Raw genomic sequence first — 20,704 nt, forward strand, 5'->3', positions numbered from 1 at the left:
AATGGTCATAGTAAGGGCTAGGGGTCGTCAAAAATAAGCAAACGGGTTAAGAGCAGGACAATTGCCTTGCATTCAATGTGGATAGGGAAATGAATTAAAGGGGTTCTGTCACCATACTAATTATGGTTACGTAGGATTAAATTACGGAATTAAAACGTGGATGAGTATTTGTGATTTACTCAGGTTTACTTTAAAATTTGACATTCGGCAAATTTTCTAGAATTTCTATTATTGGGAGGGCTTTAACTGGGGTTATGAACAAAAGCAAATTGTCTGCATATACCGCAGTTTTATGCTCACCCCACACCTTATAGCAGTTTTTGTAATAGAGTCTTTATATTGTGAGAAAAAAAGAGAAGAGGCGAGAGGGGCATACCTGACGAGCGCTATTAGTGATAGTCATTTCTTAGGACGCCCGCTAACGAGTTGCTATACATAGAAAATATAGCCAAAATGTATTATTCTGATAAACAAGAATAGCACATAGTCTCTTCCATATAAATCCAGTCAATGCGGTCAAAAGCTTTTTCTGTGTATAGTTTATAAGCCGAATGACTCTATATATCTCTCTATATTATCCTTCACTTCTCTGTGTGGAACAAAGCCTACATGGTTCTGGTTAATGATTGAACTTATACTGTTTGAAAAACTCAAAGCCAAAATTTATACAAAGACTAAAGCAGGGAAAGAAGCTGCTCCCCTGTAAGACCACCCCTGCCGAGCCTTCCAGCACGACAGCGGAGAGCAGCAGGGACAGTGACCATCTCAACCCATCCAGCCACAGACCCATTCAGCCACAAGTGGAGCCACCAGCACAAAATCTACCTGTACAGAGAAGGCGTCCATGGGTTAGCTAAAGTGCACGGCAAACTGCCAACAAGGGATGTAACCTCACAGGAGGAGGCCCAGTCATGTGTCATATGCATGACAATATGACATCGGAGAGCAGCTCACAGTCCTCACGTGCAACCACTGCTTCCATCAGGGTTGCATTTCTCCCTGGCTTTTCTCCAACCCTCAGTGGCCACTGTGCCGTAACCACTGCTTCCAAAGACATCCGAGAATGACATCCTAAAGGAAGATGTGATGTTCATGGTGCAGACAGTGGAAGAGACCATCTTGAATTGCAGCCCAGGTAAGGGACCCGTGCTTTCATTAAAACATTAATTTCAATGTTGTATACAAAAAAAAAAAATCACCATTAACTTCTTGATGTTCTGTTCTGTCTTTAGTTTATCATCAGCTTTGGTCAACAACATCTAACATGAAGGGCTACAAAACAGGAAATCCCCAAAACACCGGACGGTAAGTCATTACTCACTTTTTCCAATGATATATATATATATTACATGCAACATATAAATAATTGTTGTTTTTGACATTTTGTAGAAGAAAAATCCAAGTCTGGAAAACAATGAAGAATTAAATCAGAACAATCTGTACTTTATACAAGTAAATATAAGAATTCAGTTTCTTTTAGTCTCCAGCTCATTTTACTAGGAATCAATTGATGTGATGTAGTGATTTGTCATGTTCTCGTCACAGAAATCTGCATTATTTATCTTCCTGCTGTTCTGGTCTCTTTATTTTACCATCAGCTTTGCCACATCTCATAAGCATGAAGGGCTATGAACATGGACATCCCAAAACAGCGCATGGCAATTTCTCTCATTTCCTCTTTTCCCTACCCCATTATCTGTATATTACATGTCATAGACAATTAATTGTTGTTTTCTTTCCTTTCATAGAGGGAAGGTCCAAGTCATTAAACCATTTAGGAATTGGATCAGAACTACCCGCACTTCATGTAAGTAGATATTAGAATTTGCTTTCTTCCAGTCTTCAGCTCATTTGTATTTACTTTCGGAATCTGTTGATGGGATGTAATAACTTGTCGTGTTCTTTTCACAAAAATCTGCAGAAGTTACAGGTAGATTCCTCATCTGCTTCATAGAGACAATGATTCCATCATCTGCAGAGATCCTGATATCAGCTGCAGCTCCAGACTATAACGTTATTATATACGTCATAGAATGTCTGTTTTAGTAAATATTAATAGACTTTTCCTAACTGTTTCTGGGGAAAATGTAGAAAAAATGTGTTTTTTTCTCCCCATCCAAAAATAGAAAAATTTGTAAAAAGATGAATAGTTTGTAAATGATCCATCATAAAAAGTACACAACCATAATGACTCAAAATAAAATGTACTCTTTATTATTCAATTTTATTTTACTCTATAGTAAACAGTAAACATAACATTGCAAAACAATGGCAGAATTGACAATTTTTATAGCCAAGTCGTGCTCTTTATCCATCCATTTGTGTATAGTATTGCTTGAACGGGAGTAGATTCTATTTTGTTAAATCTATACTTTATTTTGTCTATGTAGTCTGTACTATGTCTCCCCCTGGTGTAATGTGGAGACCTCTGTTGACTTTACATAAGGACTTGTATAGTTTCTTTGATACATGTGAAAGTAAGTTTAATACAGGTAAAATCTATCTTTGTACCGTGTTAGCCGGTGGATAAAAAAAACAAATGTTTAAAAGAATTGAGAGTCCTCAGTGGTTGATACCTTGTAATTCACATATCTGAAACAGTTTAATCCCGCCATACTGTATATGTCAGAAACCCATCTGGTTAAAGAGAAACTACATCTGATATACAGAAGCTGGATGGCACATGAATATCACTCCGTGTACTCTACGCACTGCAGAGGAGCGAGTATTCTTGTTCATAAGGTAATCTCGTTCTCTTGTATCAGATCTTATGAGGGTAAATTTGTATGCATTTTCAGTAGTATTTATGGTATCCAGTGTATCTTAGTTGCATATACCCCAGCCCCACTCAGAAGAGCCATTGTAACAAGTATTTGAATTTATTGACTCTTTCCCAGTCGAGCCTTTTAAAAACCCCAAGACACCCCAATTCTCTTGTTTCTTAAGTTCTCATAAGTTAATCTCACGTATGGAATTAACGGTGGGAAAGTCACAAATGCTTTCACGTGTCAGGTGTTACATACTTGGCTAAGGTTGTCTCCGATCACTCTCCTATCCATGTGCACACAGCGTTGAGGGTTTCTGACCACATCATAAAACCCTGTTGCGTCTGAATCCCTTTTGGATCAACCTGATACACCTGGATCCAGGAATATTTAAATATAAATGAGGGGTCCACACCTAAACATATAGTCTGGGAGGCAATTAAAGCCTTTACCCAGGACTTATACACTAAAGAAATATGTACCAACAAAACTAGAACTAGAGAGCAAACCCGGAGCTTAATACAGTCCCTTATAGGCGCGGAGACATCGACGGTAATGAACTCCACAGATGGTACTGAAAATGCGCTGGAGACAGCACATACAATCCTAAGACCATTTAATCTAACTAGCTAATAATATGAGTTTTTGTCAAACAAAAGTTCTTTCCGGAGGGAAAGGGGGTGGGAGACTTCTGGCTACTATAGTCAATGCACAGGATGGAGGGTCTTATACTAAAAGTCTGGTTCTGGACAGTGGGGAAAAAATAGAAGGGGGGAAATTATTAGGGCTCTTTGCGCCTACTAATCCTTGGTGTATACCTCTAAATCAACAAGCACCACAGAACAAATAGTGGAATTTTTAAACAACGTCCCCCTTCCTCAGTTGACTAATGCTGATAGGGAAGAACTAAATAAAAACATTACACTGGAAGAACTAGAAGAGGTGGTAAGCCAGCTCCAAAATGAGAAGGCCCCTGGGGTGTTTGGTTGCACGTGGAGTTTTTAAAGACATACCATCCCTGCATCCATGAGAGAAGCCATAATAGTGTTGATCCTAAAGCCCGGTAAAAGTCCCGATGAGCCGGAATCCTAAAGGCCCATGTCCCGCTGATGTTAAACTGTTTGCAAAAGTGCTGGAGAACAGGCTGACGAAAATGATTGCCTCTGTCATTCATGAAGATCAAACAGGGTTCATCTCAAATAGATCCACGTTCATAAACTTGAGACGCCTAAAGCTTAGCTCTAGAGAGACAGGAAAAAGGGCAATTATATCACTGGACATGACTAAACCTTTGACAGTGTGAAATGGGGGTTTACATGGGAGGTTCTGACTTGGATGGGATTTGGCGCAAGGTTCATTAGTTGGATTAAATTATTATACAACTCCCTGACAGCGACACTTCGGGTTAAGGGGAGTCTCTCCGATCCTTTCTCTCTGGGACCGAAGGTGACGCGACAGAGATGTCCTTAGAGCTGCTGGCAGTGCTACTTAGGACATCTCCGGAAATTCAGGGTTTTCCATGTGGTTCAGTGGAACAAAAGGTCTTCCTTTATGCTGATGACTTGCTCCTTTACTTCGGAGATGTTAAATCATCCATAATACCAGCAACAAACATTATTAGAGAGTTTGGCAAATAGTCTAGGCTCCTGATTAATTAGCCAAATCATCTTCAAACTTCAAGGCTGGACCTCCATTCATTGTGATCCGACACCCAACATGCTATTATTTGCAGTGAAACATAGTTTTGAACACAATGAAGATCGATGTGCAGTAAGTGACACTTTAGCATACCTCACAGGTCAGTGTGATTATAAAAATAGCAAATAGAAAGTCATATTCTGCTTTTTTAATTAATGCATTAAAGGAGCTGTATAAGGGCTTATTGTTTTTTTTCTGGGAAGAGTTGACATGTTAATTGATAGTCCAAAATCTCAATGTAAAATAGAAGTGTTACCATACACAACTATCACACTTTCTGTTCACCTGACATCACCGCAGCCGGCCCCAGTCTTCGTGAATGACTGGGCATTGGGCAGAGTTTCACCACTAAGCACAGTCCAATGTCACAGTCCATCATCTCCCTGCTCCCTCTTCCTTCGCTGCAGAGCGCGCAAGCAGGAGACCTGCTGGATGGTGACGAGTGGTGAAACTCTGCCCACAGCCCAGTCACTTAGGGAGACTGGGGCCAGCTGCGCTGATATAAGGTGAACAGGATGTGTTTCTCATAGGGGATATATGCTACAGGAGAAAGTCCTTATATGTGTTGTTTGACGTTTTCACACAGGAACATTGCAGTGTAGCAAGGAGAATTTCCCTATAGCAAATAGGACAAGGGTCAGGTGTGCCCGCCAAAGAAGGGCTGATATAGAACCAGTAAATGCTAATATTAGGAGGCAGAGACAAAGAAGACTCCCACCACCACCACCACCACCGGAAAGGTCTGGAGATGGGAACCCATTCCCTATTAACACCCATCCTGAAATGGTAAATTCATCAAGGCCGATACTCCCTACCTCAATAAGATCAGTCGAGGACCCGCCTGCCACCTGCACCATCTGTCTGGATGACTTTGTAATCGGGGATGTAGTCAGTTGCATGGAGATCTCCCACTTCTTCCACATTGCGTGCATAGGAAGATGGCTACTGATTAATAACACCTGTCCTCTCTGCAGGCATATTAACAGCCAGTCAGAGTTTCTGTTCCCTGTTCTCCCAGTTGCTGTTTCTTGTCAACCTGCTGTGCCGTCCTTGTGGTGCTGCACTTGCACCTTGTCACTATTTTTTAACCTTGTCATTTTATATTAAGATTGATAAATAAATTTTGCATGTGTGACGCCCCTGAACTAGTCAGGGTGTCACAGGGTACTGCACTCTTTACATGTAGGTGCAGGACTCAACCCCCCATGGTTCTGGGATCCTAACTTTTGGTATTGCTCTATCAGCATGCAAATCCTAGTCACACCTCACACCACACCCTGTCAGGCGCACCATTGGGTGGTCTAGCTTGCACTAGGCCACTCGCCTAGGGGTGAGGAAGACTGGTGGGAGGGAGGAATTCAGAGAGAGGAAGTAGAGAGTAAAGCTTAAACCGAACAGAAGTATCTCCCAAAGAGTGAGGAGCTGGGAGTTGGAGCTCCCTGGGGACTTTTAGCTAGGTCGCAGACGGTGGTCTGGGACCGAAGGAGTCGGAGACCCGGTCGCAGGGTATTGGAGAAAGGTGCCAGGCTTAGTTTTGGGAAACTGTCGGCACCGGTGTACCTAGTAACCGAATCGGTACCGAGCGCGGCGGGGTACTGGACCCTAGATCAGGGAGTAGCTTCACGCAACCTGATAATTAACCTGTAGAGGATAGTTTCTTTATGGACTTTCTCCAAGAGCTCAGAGATCGAAGGCATCAACACAACGAAGGGGATAGGGCTTTCCAGCTTATGCGGCCCACTGAAATCCCAAGTGTCAGCCATTTGAAGTGGCCGCGAGCACCCGGGTCCAAAGACCCTCGAGCCACAGCACCAAACCCCGGATCCGAGGGGTTCAACCGCTGCAGGGGCGGCACACCTCACATTTCTGGCGTCACGAAAAGGATTCGGACTGGGCCCACTAACCTTGGTGACGTGCTCCTTGAAAATCCAAGCTGCGGTGTTAAAATTCTGTTCCTGCATTTTCCATCTTTTGCGCCAAAAGCGCCATTTTCCCGACCAAAAGAGCGCGAAACTGAAACTCCACCCCTCGTCCAGAGAGCGCAGCCGGAAGCTGGCTGCCGAAAACCAAGGCGGCGTGACGGGATGTAGTGTGGCGCCCCTGACCTGGTCAGGCACCACAGAGTACTGCACCCATGCTGGGACAGTGCTACCAGGTGATTCCAAAAGGCCAGAATGAGGTGTGTACACACAGACATATAGCAACCAGGTCTCCCACACCTTGAGAAGAGACCCTTGGGTAGCCCTGAAGAGCTTAACTTTCAATTCTCAGCAAGGGGTGTATGGGAGAGGCCGGAAGCTAGATGCAGTGGCAGACAGGAAAAGGAGGAGGAGCAAATCAGTCTGGAGCAGTGTACAGAAGTTGCTGAAGGGAGCAGACGTACAGCCATGCTAGCCAGACCCTGCTGGTGTGGTAGCTGTTAGCGGGGGAGTACAGTGACCAGAAAGTCAGCCTGACAGACACCTGAGAAGAGGCAGTCGATTATGGGGAATGCTGGTAACTACGCACGTACAGGGAACAGGTCCCCAGAGCAGAAATCTATTTACTGGAGCTGCTAAACCTGCCGGTGAGGGGACTAGAGATTCCTCACCAAAGACGCAGAGCTCGAGCCTCAGCAGCAACAGGGGGACCCATAAGGAGACAGTGCCAGAAGCCATCTCATCTGGTCCACGCTGCCGGCAAACGGGCCAGAAAGGGAAGGAGACGCAGTAGCAACTTTCCCTGGATAAATCCCACGATACTGCAAGTCAGGGGTTTTCCGAAACAAAAGAAGTGCAAGGAAGGCGAGTTAATAGCAACATTCAGAACGGCCTGCAGGAATTCCTGGTTCCACCTGGTATGATCTCAGCATCGCCCGGGTACCTCACCAACCAACTAAAAGTGAGTAAAAACCCTGAAAGACATTGTTGCCTGTGTGAGTTCTTCTGCGACCTGTAGTACTACGCAGTTACACTTGAGCCCCTGGGGCCAGCTTCATGCTCGCTAAACTGCAGTGGGTCATCCCCTGGTCGCAATTACCGAGAGTGGCGTCATGACTCCTATGAAAGTGAACCTGACATACCTGTTGCCAGAGGTTCCCTACAGAGAAGTCCCCGCAGTGTCCCGCAGGCGACCGCTGCAGCGCTGTAGTGGGCAACTCAGCAGCAGCGGAAGTGGAGCAGGGACGCCAGGACTCTGCTCATAAAGTTCCTGGACATCGCAGAGGCAAGATGGCGGCAGCAAGGGACTAGCCACCGGAGCACGCTGCTCCTGGGACTGCGACCTGGATTGCACAAGAGACCGAGGAACTCTGCAGGAGAATGCGGGCGCAGTTCCTCTACATCCTGGATCATTGGAGGGAAGAGATGAGGAGTCTGGCTATGGTGGTGCAGGTCCGTGAGATGGAGGTCCCGCACGTGTCACGGGTAAGCAGCTACCCAGTCCCAGTTGACCCGGCCGCAGGATCTGGTCTGCCCCCGGCCACCACAAGCACTCAGCCACCGCCACCCTCGTCCTCGGCGGACGCCGAGCCGCTACCTACAACACCGGCAGCGGAACCTCCAGTCCCAGTCTACAGAGCGCAGGCTGAAACATCTCCAGCTTCATCACCGGCCAGACCAGACCAGGCTGCGACACAGGTAGTCCCAGCACCGTCCCGATCAGACCCGGCTGCATCACCAAGCCGGTACCTCGGTACGGAGCACCTAGACTCTGCAATCCCGACTGTGGAACAGCCTATTTCTGTACCCACTACAGCGGAGGCGGAGCCTGTAGAGATGCCAGTTCCACCCAGTACCTGTAGGGGAGGCGAGGCCGGACGCCGACGCCCCCTATTGGGAAAGACAGCAACAAAAGCTGCATCTAGAAATCACCCCGTGAGAACAGCGACGACGGGCGATTGCTGCCCACACCAGCAAAGAGAAACAAAACCTGAGGAACGCCACCTACTGGGTCAGAGGGCCACGGTACCGTGGCCTAGAGGAGCGATTCGACCCCGTTAAAGGATGGATGTTTATTGCAGAGGCAGGCTTCACAGCTGGAGTGTTCGTCTCCCGGAGAGACATGGAGGAACACCTCCCAAGGGGAATCACGGGCCGTAAACCTAGAGCCAGTAGACATGGTGTCTCATTGCCAGCACTGTGGAAAGCGGGGCTGGTACGCCCTGGAGGTAAAGCGGCATGTCATGATTGATGAAATGGTCATGCCAGCCTCTACGGTGAATTACCAGCGGTAATGGTAGCAGAGCCTGGCTACCCCATGTATAAAGTTAAAGTTAGTTTCTATGCTGCTAATGTTGATGTGTAATGTTGAAAATGTGATTGATTGCCAATGTTTGAAAAATAATACCAATTACTCAAGTACCTCATCTAATTTACTGTTTGCACCTAGTGCATGGACCCCGTTTTATTTTGTGCTAATTAACATGGACCGTGGCTGCGGGACTGGCAGCAGCCAGCACGAACTTGTGCTATCGTACATAATTGAGCCTCATGCGCCTACCAGTCATCTTTTACCCCTCCAGGACTTCAATGCCGTCACAAGGAACTGGGGGATACAGGTAGTTTGGTGGAGGGTTGAAGGGAGAGGGACAATGGGAATGGACCGTTGCAGGAAGGGTCTGCAGCGGAGTAGGCTGAGCCATTGACTACCGCTACAACCGGTAGCATTCCCATGGATCTTATAAAATGTAAACTGAGAGTTTGTTATGCAACATTTAAGTTATGTGCCTCCCCTGTGTGGGATGAGAAATTGTTGAATTAAAAATGTTACTTATTTTTCTTTTTCAGTTAAAACAAAAATAAACCTCTGGGTGTCCTGTAGCTTGGGGACGAGCTACGTTTAACCAAGGGGGAATGTGATGCCCCTGAACTAATCAGGGTGTCACAGGGTACTGCACTCTTTATCTGTTGGTGCAGGACTCAACCCCACATGGTCCTGGGATCCTAACTTTTGGTATTGCTCCATCAGCATGCAAATCCTAGTCACACCTCACACCACACCCTGTCAGGCACACCAGTGCGTGTTCTAGCTGGAACAGGGCCACTCGCCTTGGGGTCAGGCAGACTGGTGGGAGAGGAAGTCAGAGAGAGGAAGTGGAGAGCAAAGCTTAAACAGAACAGAAGTAGCTCTAAAGAGTGAGAAGCTGGGAGTTGGAGCTCCCTGGGGACTTTTGGCTAGGTTGCAGATGGTGGTCCCGGTCGCAGGGTATTGGAGAAAGGTGCCAAGCTTAGTTAAGGGAGAATGGTCGGCACAGTGGACTTGAACTTGGACTTTCCCCAAGATCAGAGATCGAAGGCATCAACACAACGCAGGGGATAGGGCTTTCCAGCTTATGCGACCCACTGAAATCTCAAGTGTCAGCCATCGAGAGCATAGCTTCACTACGTAACAGTGGGGAGCGGGACCCCGACGGCTTCAAGCATAGGGGTCACAACAAACACTAAAATACAGTGCATGGACGCAAGGTACAGATCATCAGCAATACCAAAGGGAGCGGACACCCGGACGAGCTCCTCTGAAGAGGCAGCGGCACCCAGAGACTTGGTTTACCTTTGTGTCAGAGCCTGCTTTGCGGTCTCATCACTACCAACACTGCCTGAGAGCCCCGGGGCCTCCCCTACCCGTGGAGGGAACGTCATCTGGCTGCCCAACACTACATCTCACCCGGGTTCTCCCATCGACAGCGGAGGGACTCCCCTTACCGCGAACCACGGGTGGGGTCACAAACTCTTATCCCCTGTAAATACCCCCTTTGCATTTGAAGTGGCCGCGAGCCCTCGGGTCTGGAGACCCTCATGCCACAGCAGCAAACTCCGGATCCGAGTGGTTCGACCACTGCAGGGGCGGCACATATGTTTCTACTATTTGTGCTTGAGGTAGTTTTTATAACTTATATACTATCTATTTTACTGGAAGATTGGACTCCTGCGCTGTCCGTGCAATCTGTCTGTCTTGTAATCAGCATGCTCTCCAGCTGCAAAGAAAAGAGATGACCTCCAGATGATTCATTTTATGGAACGTGCAAGAAAATTCCAAAGAAGGAAAGAAAATAAGGCATTGCTGAGATCTACACCTAATCTATGGTCTATTGGTTGGTCTACTGAACAGTCAATCTGTCATTTGGTCTATATTTCTACATCTATATAATCCCACCTCCACCATCAAATATAAAATTAAGAATTTACTCAATAGGACATTAGGATCAAAGATTATTGACGCTAAGACAGCAGAATTTCTCACCAAATCTGATCCCATTATTCCAGTGGTTTATGTGCTTCCTATGATCCACAAAAAACTTGACAAACCCCCCCGCAAACCCATAATGGCTTCAACAGATTCTATTCTTTCTCCCCTTTCCATTCTGTTGGAAAAAGTCCTCACCCCCCCCTTGTCAAGAATACCCCATCTTTTCTACTAGATACAGGAGCTTTTATTGAGCTTATTAAAACCATTGAATCCATACATACACTAGTAACAATGGATGTAAATAATCTTTACATTTCCATACAACATCAGAAGAGCATACAAGCAGTCATAGAGGTTTACAGTTGCACTTTTTATACATTTGTCATATTATATGCTAATTTCTGTACGACATTATTGTGATTTACACTACAGTTCAAAAGTATAGGGTCACTGAGATATTTCCTTATTTTTGAAAGAAAAGCACATTTTTTTTTCTTCAATGAAGCTAACATTAAATTAAACAGAAGAAGGGAATTTTGTTACTTACCGTAAATTCCTTTTCTTCTAGCTCTTATTGGGAGACCCAGACGATTGGGTGTATAGCACTGCCTCCGGAGGCCACACAAAGAAATTACACTAAAAAGTGTAAGGCCCCTCCCCTTCTGGCTATACACCCCCAGTGGGATCACTGGCTCACCAGTTTTAGTGCAAAAGCAAGAAGGAGGAAAGCCAAGAACTGGTTTAAACAAATTCTCTCCGAGTAACATCGGAGAACTGAAAACCGTTCAACATGAACAACATGTGTACCCGCAAACAACCAAAAATCCCGAAGGACAACAGGGCGGGTGCTGGGTCTCCCAATAAGAGCTAGAAGAAAAGGAATTTACGGTAAGTAACAAAATTCCCTTCTTCTTCAGCGCTCTATTGGGAGACCCAGACGATTGGGACGTCCAAAAGCTGTCCCTGGGTGGGTAAAGAAATACCTCATGTTAGAGCTGAAAGACAGCCCTCCCCTACGGGGAGGCAACTGCCGCCTGCAGGACTCTTCTACCTAGGCTGGCGTCCGCCGAAGCATAGGTATGCACCTGATAATGTTTGGTGAAAGTGTGCAGACTCGACCAGGTAGCTGCCTGGCACACCTGTTGAGCCGTAGCCTGGTGTCGTAATGCCCAGGATGCACCCACGGCTCTGGTAGAATGGGCCTTCAGCCCTGATGGAACCGGAAGCCCAGCAGAACGGTAGGCTTCAAGAATTGGTTCTTTGATCCATCGAGCCAGGGTGGCCTTAGAAGCCTGCGACCCTTTGCGCTGACCAGCGACAAGGACAAAGAGTGCATCCGAACGGCGCAAGGGCGCCGTGCGGGAAATGTAGATTCTGAGTGCTCTCACCAGATCTAACAAATGTAAATCTTTCTCATACCGATGAACTGCATGAGGACAAAACGAAGGCAAAGAGATATCCTGATTAAGATGAAAAGAGGATACCACCTTCGGGAGAAACTCCTGAATGGGGCGCAGCACAACCTTGTCCTGGTGGAAGACCAGGAAGGGAGCCTTGGATGATAGTGCTGCCAGCTCAGACACTCTCCGAAGAGATGTGATCGCTACCAGAAAAGCCACTTTCTGTGATAGTCTAGAAAGTGAAACCTCCCTCAGAGGCTCGAAGGGCGGCTTCTGGAGGGCAACTAGTACCCTGTTCAGATCCCATGGATCTAACGGCCGCTTGTACGGGGGTACAATATGACAAACCCCCTGCAGGAACGTGCGCACCTTAGGAAGGCGTGCCAAACGCCTCTGAAAAAAGACGGATAGCGCCGAGACCTGACCTTTAAGGGAGCTGAGCGACAAACCTTTTTCTAACCCAGATTGCAGGAAAGAAAGAAAGGTAGGCAATGCAAATGGCCAGGGAGACACTCCCTGAGCAGAGGACCAGGATAAGAATATCCTCCACGTCCTGTGGTAGATCTTAGCGGACGTGGGCTTCCTAGCCTGTCTCATGGTGGCAACGACCCCTTGGGACAATCCTGAAGACGCTAGGATCCAGGACTCAATGGCCACACAGTCAGGTTCAGGGCCGCAGAATTCCGATGGAAAAACGGCCCTTGGGACAGTAAGTCTGGTCGGTCTGGTAGTGCCCACGGTTGGCCGACCGTGAGCTGCCACAGATCCGGATACCACGCCCTCCTCGGCCAGTCTGGGGCGACAAGTATGACGCGGCTGCAATCGGATCTGATCTTGCGTAGCACTCTGGGCAAGAGTGCCAGAGGTGGAAACACATAAGGGAGCCGGAACTGCGACCAATCTTGCACTAGGGCGTCTGCCGCCAGCGCTCTTTGATCGCGAGACCGTGCCATGAAGGTTGGGACCTTGTTGTTGTGCCGTGACGCCATTAGGTCGACGTCCGGCACCCCCCAGCGGCGACAGTTTTCCTGAAACACGTCTGGGTGAAGGGACCATTCCCCTGCGTCCATGCCCTGGCGACTGAGGAAGTCTGCTTCCCAGTTTTCTACGCCGGGGATCTGAACTGCGGATATGGTGGAGGCTGTGGCTTCCACCCACATCAGAATCCGCCGGACTTCCTGGAAGGCTTGCCGACTGCGTGTCCCCCCTTGGTGGTTGATGTATGCCACCGCTGTGGAGTTGTCCGACTGAATTCGGATCTGCTTTCCCTCCAGCCACTGCTGGAAGGCTAGTAGGGCAAGATACACTGCTCTGATTTCCAGAACATTGATCTGAAGGGTGGACTCCTGCCGAGTCCACGTACCCTGAGCCCTGTGGTGGAGAAAAACTGCTCCCCACCCTGACAGACTCGCGTCTGTCGTGACCACCGCCCAAGACGGTGGTAGGAAGGATCTTCCCTGTGATAATGAGGTGGGAAGAAGCCACCACTGCAGAGAGTCCTTGGCCGTCTGGGAAAGGGAGACTTTCCTGTCTAGGGATGTTGCCTTCCCGTCCCATTGGCGGAGAATGTCCCATTGAAGTGGACGCAGATGAAACTGCGCAAACGGAACCGCCTCTATTGCCGCCACCATCTTCCCGAGGAAGTGCATGAGGCGTCTTAAGGAGTGCGACTGACTTTGAAGGAGAGCCTGCACCCCAGTCTGTAGAGACCGCTGCTTGTCCAGCGGAAGCTTCACTATCGCTGAGAGAGTATGAAACTCCATGCCAAGATACGTTAGTGATTGGGTCGGTGACAGATTTGACTTTGGGAAGTTGATGATCCACCCGAACGCCTGGAGAGTCTCCAGTGCAACATTCAGGCTGAGTTGGCATGCCTCTTGAGAGGGTGCCTTGACCAGTAGATCGTCCAAGTAAGGGATCACAGAGTGTCCGTGAGAGTGCAAGACTGCTACCACTGCCGCCATGATCTTGGTGAACACCCGAGGGGCTGTCGCCAGACCAAATGGCAGAGCTACGAACTGAAGATGGTCGTCTCCTATCACGAAGCGTAGAAAGCGTTGGTGCTCTGTAGCAATCGGCACGTGGAGATAAGCATCTTTGATGTCTATTGATGCTATGAAATCTCCTTGAGACATTGAGGCAATGACTGAGCGGAGGGATTCCATCCGGAACCGCCTGGCGTTCACATGCTTGTTGAGCAGTTTTAGGTCCAGAACAGGACGGAAGGAGCCGTCCTTTTTTGGAACCACAAAGAGATTGGAGTAAAATCCTCGCCCCCGTTCCTGAGGGGGGACAGGGATCACGACTCCTTCTGCTCTTAGAGAGTCCACCGCCTGCAGCAGGGCATCTGCTCGGTTGGGGTGTGGGGAGGTTCTGAAGAACCGAAGTGGAGGTCGAGAACTGAACTCGATTCTGTACCCGCGAGACAAAATGTCTGTTACCCACCGGTCCTTGACCTGTGACAGCCAAATGTCGCAAAAGCGGGAGAGCCTGCCACCGACCGAGGATGCGGAGGGAGGAGGCCGAAAGTCATGAGGTAGCCGCTTTGGAAGCGGTTCCTCCATTTGCTTTCCTGGGGCGTGAGTGAGCCCGCCAGGAATCTGAGCTCCCTTGTTCTTTCTGAGTCCTTTTGGACGAGGAGAATTGGGCCTTGCCCGAGCCTCGAAAGGACCGAAACCTCGACTGCCACTTTTTCTGTTGAGGTTTACTTGCTCTGGGCTGTGGTAAGGAAGAGTCCTTACCCTTGGACTGTTTTATGATTTCAGCCAATGGCTCACCAAACAGTCTGTCTCTGGATAATGGCAAGCTGGTTAAGCATTTTTTGGAACCAGCATCTGCTTTCCAGTCCTTTAACCACAAGGCTCTGCGCAAAACCACAGAATTGGTGGACGCCATAGCGGTACGGCTCGTAGATTCTAGGACAGCATTGATAGCATAGGTCGCAAACGCAGACATTTGCGAAGTTAGGGACGCCACCTGCGGCACTGCTGGATGTATGATAGCATCTACCTGTGCTAAACCAGCTGAAATAGCTTGGAGTGCCCACACGGCCGCGAATGCTGGAGCAAACGACGCGCCGATAGCTTCATAGACAGATTTCAACCAAAGGTCCATCTGTCTGTCGTTGGCATCTTTAAGTGAAGCGCCATCCTCTACTGCGACTATGGATCTAGCCGCAAGCTTGGAAATTGGGGGATCCACCTTTGGACACTGGGTCCAGCGTTTGGTCACCTCAGCAGGAAAAGGGTAACGGGTATCCTTAGAACGTTTAGAGAAACGCTTATCTGGATGAGCGTCGTGTTTCTGGATCGATTCTCTGAAGTCAGAGTGGTCCAAAAAAGCACTTAATTTACGCTTGGGATACAGGAAATGGAACTTCTCCTGCTGTGCCGCTGCCTCCTCTTCAGAAGGGGCTGGGGGAGAAATATCCAACAGTCTATTAATTGCCGATATAAGGTCATTAACCATGGCGTCACCATCAGGGGCATCCAGATTGAAAGGAGCCTCAGGATTAGAATCCTGATCCCCGTCCTCAGTCTCATCACAGAGAGACTCCTCTCGCTGAGACCCTGAGCAGTGTGAGGACGTGGAGGGTCTTTCCCAGCGAGCTCGCTTAGGCTGCCTGGGACTGTCATCTGAGTCAGAGACTTCAGCCTGTGATGCTTGAGACCCCCTTGAAGTACGGATTAGTTCCAACTGAGGGGGACCGGAGAGCATAGACACAGCAGTGTCCATGGTCTGAGTAACTGGCCTGGACTGCAAGGTCTCCAGGATTTTTAACATAGTCACAGACATTTTGTCAGCAAAAACTGCAAAGTCTGTCCCCGTCACCGGGGCAGGGTTCACAGGCGTCTCTGCCTGGGCTACCACCACATTAGGCTCTGGCTGACGGAGTGCCACTGGGACTGAACATTGCATACAATGTGAGTCTTTGGCGCCTGCCGGTAGATCAGCCCCACATGCAGTACAAACAGTGTACACAGCCTGTGCCTTGGCACCCTTGCGTTTTGCGGATGACATGTTGCTGCCTCCTCAGAGCAGTACAGGGTGTCCAGCCAAGAAGCGACCTTACAGTGCAACTATATATATATATGGTACTAAGAAAAAAGTACACTAATATAACACTGAGGCACAAGTGGGGCCAGCACTAAAGTGCAGCTTACCGCCCGCTTAGGAGCGGGTGTGTGGTCGCCGAAATCCCTTTAGTCTGGGTCTCCCAGAGCCTGCTGCCTTTCCCCAGCCAGACCGCATGTGTAATGGCTGCCGGCGTCCTTGTGGAGAGGGGGGGCGGGCCCTGGGCGTATACAGACGAAGAGCGGGAAGCCTGCTTCCCACTGTGCCTAGTGAGAGGGCTGGAGCATGTAAATAAGGCTCCAGCCCTCGGCGCTGACAATTGAGCAGCGTCTCTCCCCTACCCTGATTGACAGGGTGGGGGCGGGAACGAAGCGGCGCTAGGCCGCAGAAGCCGGGGGCTAAAGTTAGAAGCGCCGCCGCCGTAAAAGCGCGGTCGGCGCAAAGTCCCCGGCGCACCACAAGTCGCAGCTGCGCCGCCGCTCCAGTAGCGGTCGGCGCAGTAGTTCCCAACATGTAACGTCACTCAGCAAAGCTGCAGTGACCTAACCCCAGCGCACAGCGCTACTGTCCCCGGCGCACTATAACGCTCAGCAAGCCTTGAGAGTGTCCGTGCCTGCCGGGGACACAGAGTACCTGAAAGTTGCAGGGCCTTGTCCCTGAACGGCACTCCCGCTCCAAATCCAGCAGGTTCTCTGGGTCTGTGGATGGAGCCCGGCCTCAGGGCTTGGAGGCCGGTAAGATCCCACTTCCACAGAGCCCTAAGGGGATGTGGAAGGAAAACAGCATGTGGGCTCCAGCCTCTGTACCAGCAATAGGTACCTCAACCTTACAAGCACCACCGCGGGTGAGAAGGGAGCATGCTGGGGGCCCCATATGGGCCCTCTTTTCTTCCATCCGATATAGCCAGCAGCTACTGCTGACTACAAACAGTGGAGCTATGCGTGGATGTCTGACCTCCTTCGCACAAAGCAGAAAACTGGTGAGCCAGTGATCCCACTGGGGGTGTATAGCCAGAAGGGGAGGGGCCTTACACTTTTTAGTGTAATTGCTTTGTGTGGCCTCCGGAGGCAGTGCTATACACCCAATCGTCTGGGTCTCCCAATAGAGCGCTGAAGAAATACACTATACATTGTTAATGTGGTAAATTGCTATTCTAGCTGCAAACGTCTGTTTTTTAATGCAATATCTACATAGGTGTATAGAGGCCCATTTCCAATAATTACCTGTTACAGGGGGACTGGCGGATTAGGATAAGGTGGTGTATTCCCAATCGCCAGTCGGGGGTCCACTGTGCTCCCGGATGGAAAAGGAGCTGCTGGCAACACGAAAGTTAGACGAAGAATACAGAATCACGAGATACAGGGGTGTAGGCTACACCCCTAACCGTGAGGCACCCCTGTTAACTGCACAGGAGAACTGGGAACCGGTCACGTGTGTAGGGACACACCAGACCGGACAACAACCCAGTTAGCGTTTCAGTGTACCTGTGGCGCTACTCCGACCATGTGTACAGGGAACACGTCAGGCCGGGTAGTGACCAGGTAGTGTTGACCGGAAGACTGCTGCAAAGCGCCGTCGGCCACGTGTGAATCAGCAAAAACATTAGTGCATGCCCTCATCATCTCCCGCCTCGACTACTGCAACCTCCTGCTCTCTGGCCTCCCTTCCAACACTCTTGCACCCCTCCAATCTATCCTAAACTCTGTGGCCCGCTTAATCCACCTCTCCCCTCGCTACTCCCCAGCCTCGCCACTCTGCCAATCCCTTCACTGGCTTCCCATCGCCCAACGACTCCAGTTCAAAACATTAACCATGACATACAAAGCCATGCTCAACCTGTCTCCTCCCTACATCTGTGACCTAGTCTCACGGTACCTACCTGCACGCAACCTCAGATCCTCACAAGATCTCCTTCTCTGCTCCTCTCTTATCTCCTCTTCCCACAATCGCGTACAAGATTTCTCCCGTGCATCCCCCATACTCTGGAACGCTCTACCTCAGCACATCAGACTCTCCACTACCGTGGAAAGCTTCAAGAGGAACCTCAAGACCCACCTCTTCCAACAAGCCTACAACCTACAATAGCCCTCAGTCCAGTAGACCACTGTGCAACCAGCTCTGTCCTCACCTATTGTACCATCACTCATTCCCTGTAGACTGTGAGCCCTCGCGGGCAGGGTCCTCTCTCCTCCTATACCAGTCTGTCTTGTACTGTTAATGATTGTTGTACATATACCCTCTCTCACTTGTAAAGCGCCATGGAATAAATGGCGCTATAATAATAAATAATAATAATAAGACCGAGCGGTCCCCCGATTAGCGTTTCTGGACACCGGGGCTCTCAACTGGCCACGTGTGTACAGGACACGTCAGGCCAGGTGCTCACATTGGTAGCATTGACTGGGAAGCCGATACAAATAGGACAGGTGACGCAGCAGCCGCAGCCCAGTTAACTCCACTGGGCTGCTCTAGCAGGACTGGACAGTAGGAGGGAAGCGCGGTGCCTGACCCTATCGTGCCCAGCCACGGGTGTCTTGTTGTGGCTGCCACCGGACGCCTATCCCTACCTACCGCTTCGAAGCTCTAAACATGGGAGGTGTGCTCTGTCTGAGCATATAAGAAGACTATGTACCTCCATGTTGTCTCCAGCCCTTTTTATAAGCTAGGTTCGCCCCAAACACAGGGTGGACCACAATGGCACCTGCAGGAGCCAATAGCAGAGTGCCATCTCATCAGTGGCATCACCAGCGGCCTATCCGGAACCGCCACATCACTGATGACCTCATGGCAGCAACGCCCCAAACACCTCACTAGTCATTGTCTGACGACCAATGATGAGGTGCCAAGTCATAGGGGCGGGCCTCTGCGAGCCAGTCCGGAGTGGACACATCATCAGGACACCTGATGCATTCCGGCCTATCAGGGCCTGCCACCTCACAGACATGCCCAGTGAAGTACTTACTGGACCTAGCCTCTGATGCACTAAGTGCCTGAGCATGCTCAATAACCTGAAAAAGTCTCAGAAATCAGCATGCTCAGTAGGCACAACACAGGACTTAGACACGGCACAAAGTCCAAGTACCTGTGCAAAGAGGCTTTTCGCACTAAAAGGTACTTTACACACTGCGACATCATTATCGATCTCGTTAGCGATGTGAAATTCTAGATCGCAAGTGCGATCTTTCGAGATCGCACATGCGTAAAATGACCTATGTGCGATCTCAAAAGATTGCACTTGCGATCTAGAATTTCCCATCGCTAACGAGATTGATAGCAATGTCGCAGTGTAAAGTACCCTTAAGTGTGGGAGCATGCTCAGAAGCCTGAACTGAGGACTTAGCCTCAGAAATGACACAATCAGGCTGAGCATGCTCACTAGGCGAAACACTGAACTTCGGCTCTGGCTGGGGTAAATCGGCGCACGGGTGCGCACTAGCTGCCTCTCCACACTTAGACGTGGAGGAAGCAGCCAGCTGGACCTGAGGCACGGCCAAAAATGGCAGCCGGCGCTTGGGCGCAACTGGAATCGCAGCAAACTGCTTGCGGCTATGGCAGCACCGATTCGTAACACCACCACTCCAGTGTTCTAATGATACATTTTGTTTGCTGTGTTAGAATGCTAATGGATATTTATAAATCCCTTGAAAACCCTTGTGCAAGTATGTTAGCACAGCTGAAAACAGTTTTGCTGATTAGAGAAGCTAAAAACTGACCTTCCTTTGAGCTAGTTGAGAATCTGAAGCATTACATTTGTTGGTTCCATTAAACTCTCAAAATGGCCAGAAAAAGAGAACTTTTAATGTGAAACTCGACAGTCTATGCTTGTTCTTAGAAATGAAGTATATTCCATGCAAGAAATTGCCAATAAACTAAAGATTTCCTACAACGGTGTGTACTACTCCCTTCAGAGGAGAGCATAAACAGGCTCTAACCAGAGCAGAAAGAGAAGTGGAAGGTCCCGCTGCACAACTGAGCAACAAGACAAGAACATTAGAGTATCTAGTTTGAGAAATTGACGCCTCACAGGTTCTCAACTGGCAGCTTCATTAAATAGCACTCGCAAAACGCCAGTGTCAACGTCTACATTGAAAAGGCGACTCCGGGATGCTGGCCTTCAGGGCAGGGTAGCAAAGAAAAAGCCATATCTGAGACTGACTAATAAAAGGAAAAGATTAATATGGGCAAAAGAACACAGACATTGGACAGAGGAAGATTGGAAAAAAAGTGTTATGTACACACGAATCGAACTTTGAGGTGTTTGGATAATATAGAACATTTGTGAGAGGCAGAACTGAAAAGATGCTGGGAGAGGGCCTGACACCATCTGTCAAGCATGGTGGAGGTAATGTGATGGTCTGGAATTACTTTGGTGCTGCTAAAGTGGGAGATTTGTACAAGGTAAAAGGGATTTGGAATAAGGAAGGCTATCACTCCATTTTGCAACGCCATGCCATACCCTGTGGACAGTGCTTGATTGAAGCCAATTTCATCCTACAACAGGACAATGACTCAAAGCACACCTCCAAATTATGCATGAACTATTTAGGGAAAAAGCAAGCAGCTGGTATTTTTTTTTTTTTTTAGTTTCTAATAAGAATTTTA

The sequence above is a fragment of the Anomaloglossus baeobatrachus genome, chromosome 3, assembly GCF_048569485.1.
Source record: "Anomaloglossus baeobatrachus isolate aAnoBae1 chromosome 3, aAnoBae1.hap1, whole genome shotgun sequence".
Taxonomy (NCBI): Eukaryota; Metazoa; Chordata; class Amphibia; order Anura; family Aromobatidae; genus Anomaloglossus; species Anomaloglossus baeobatrachus.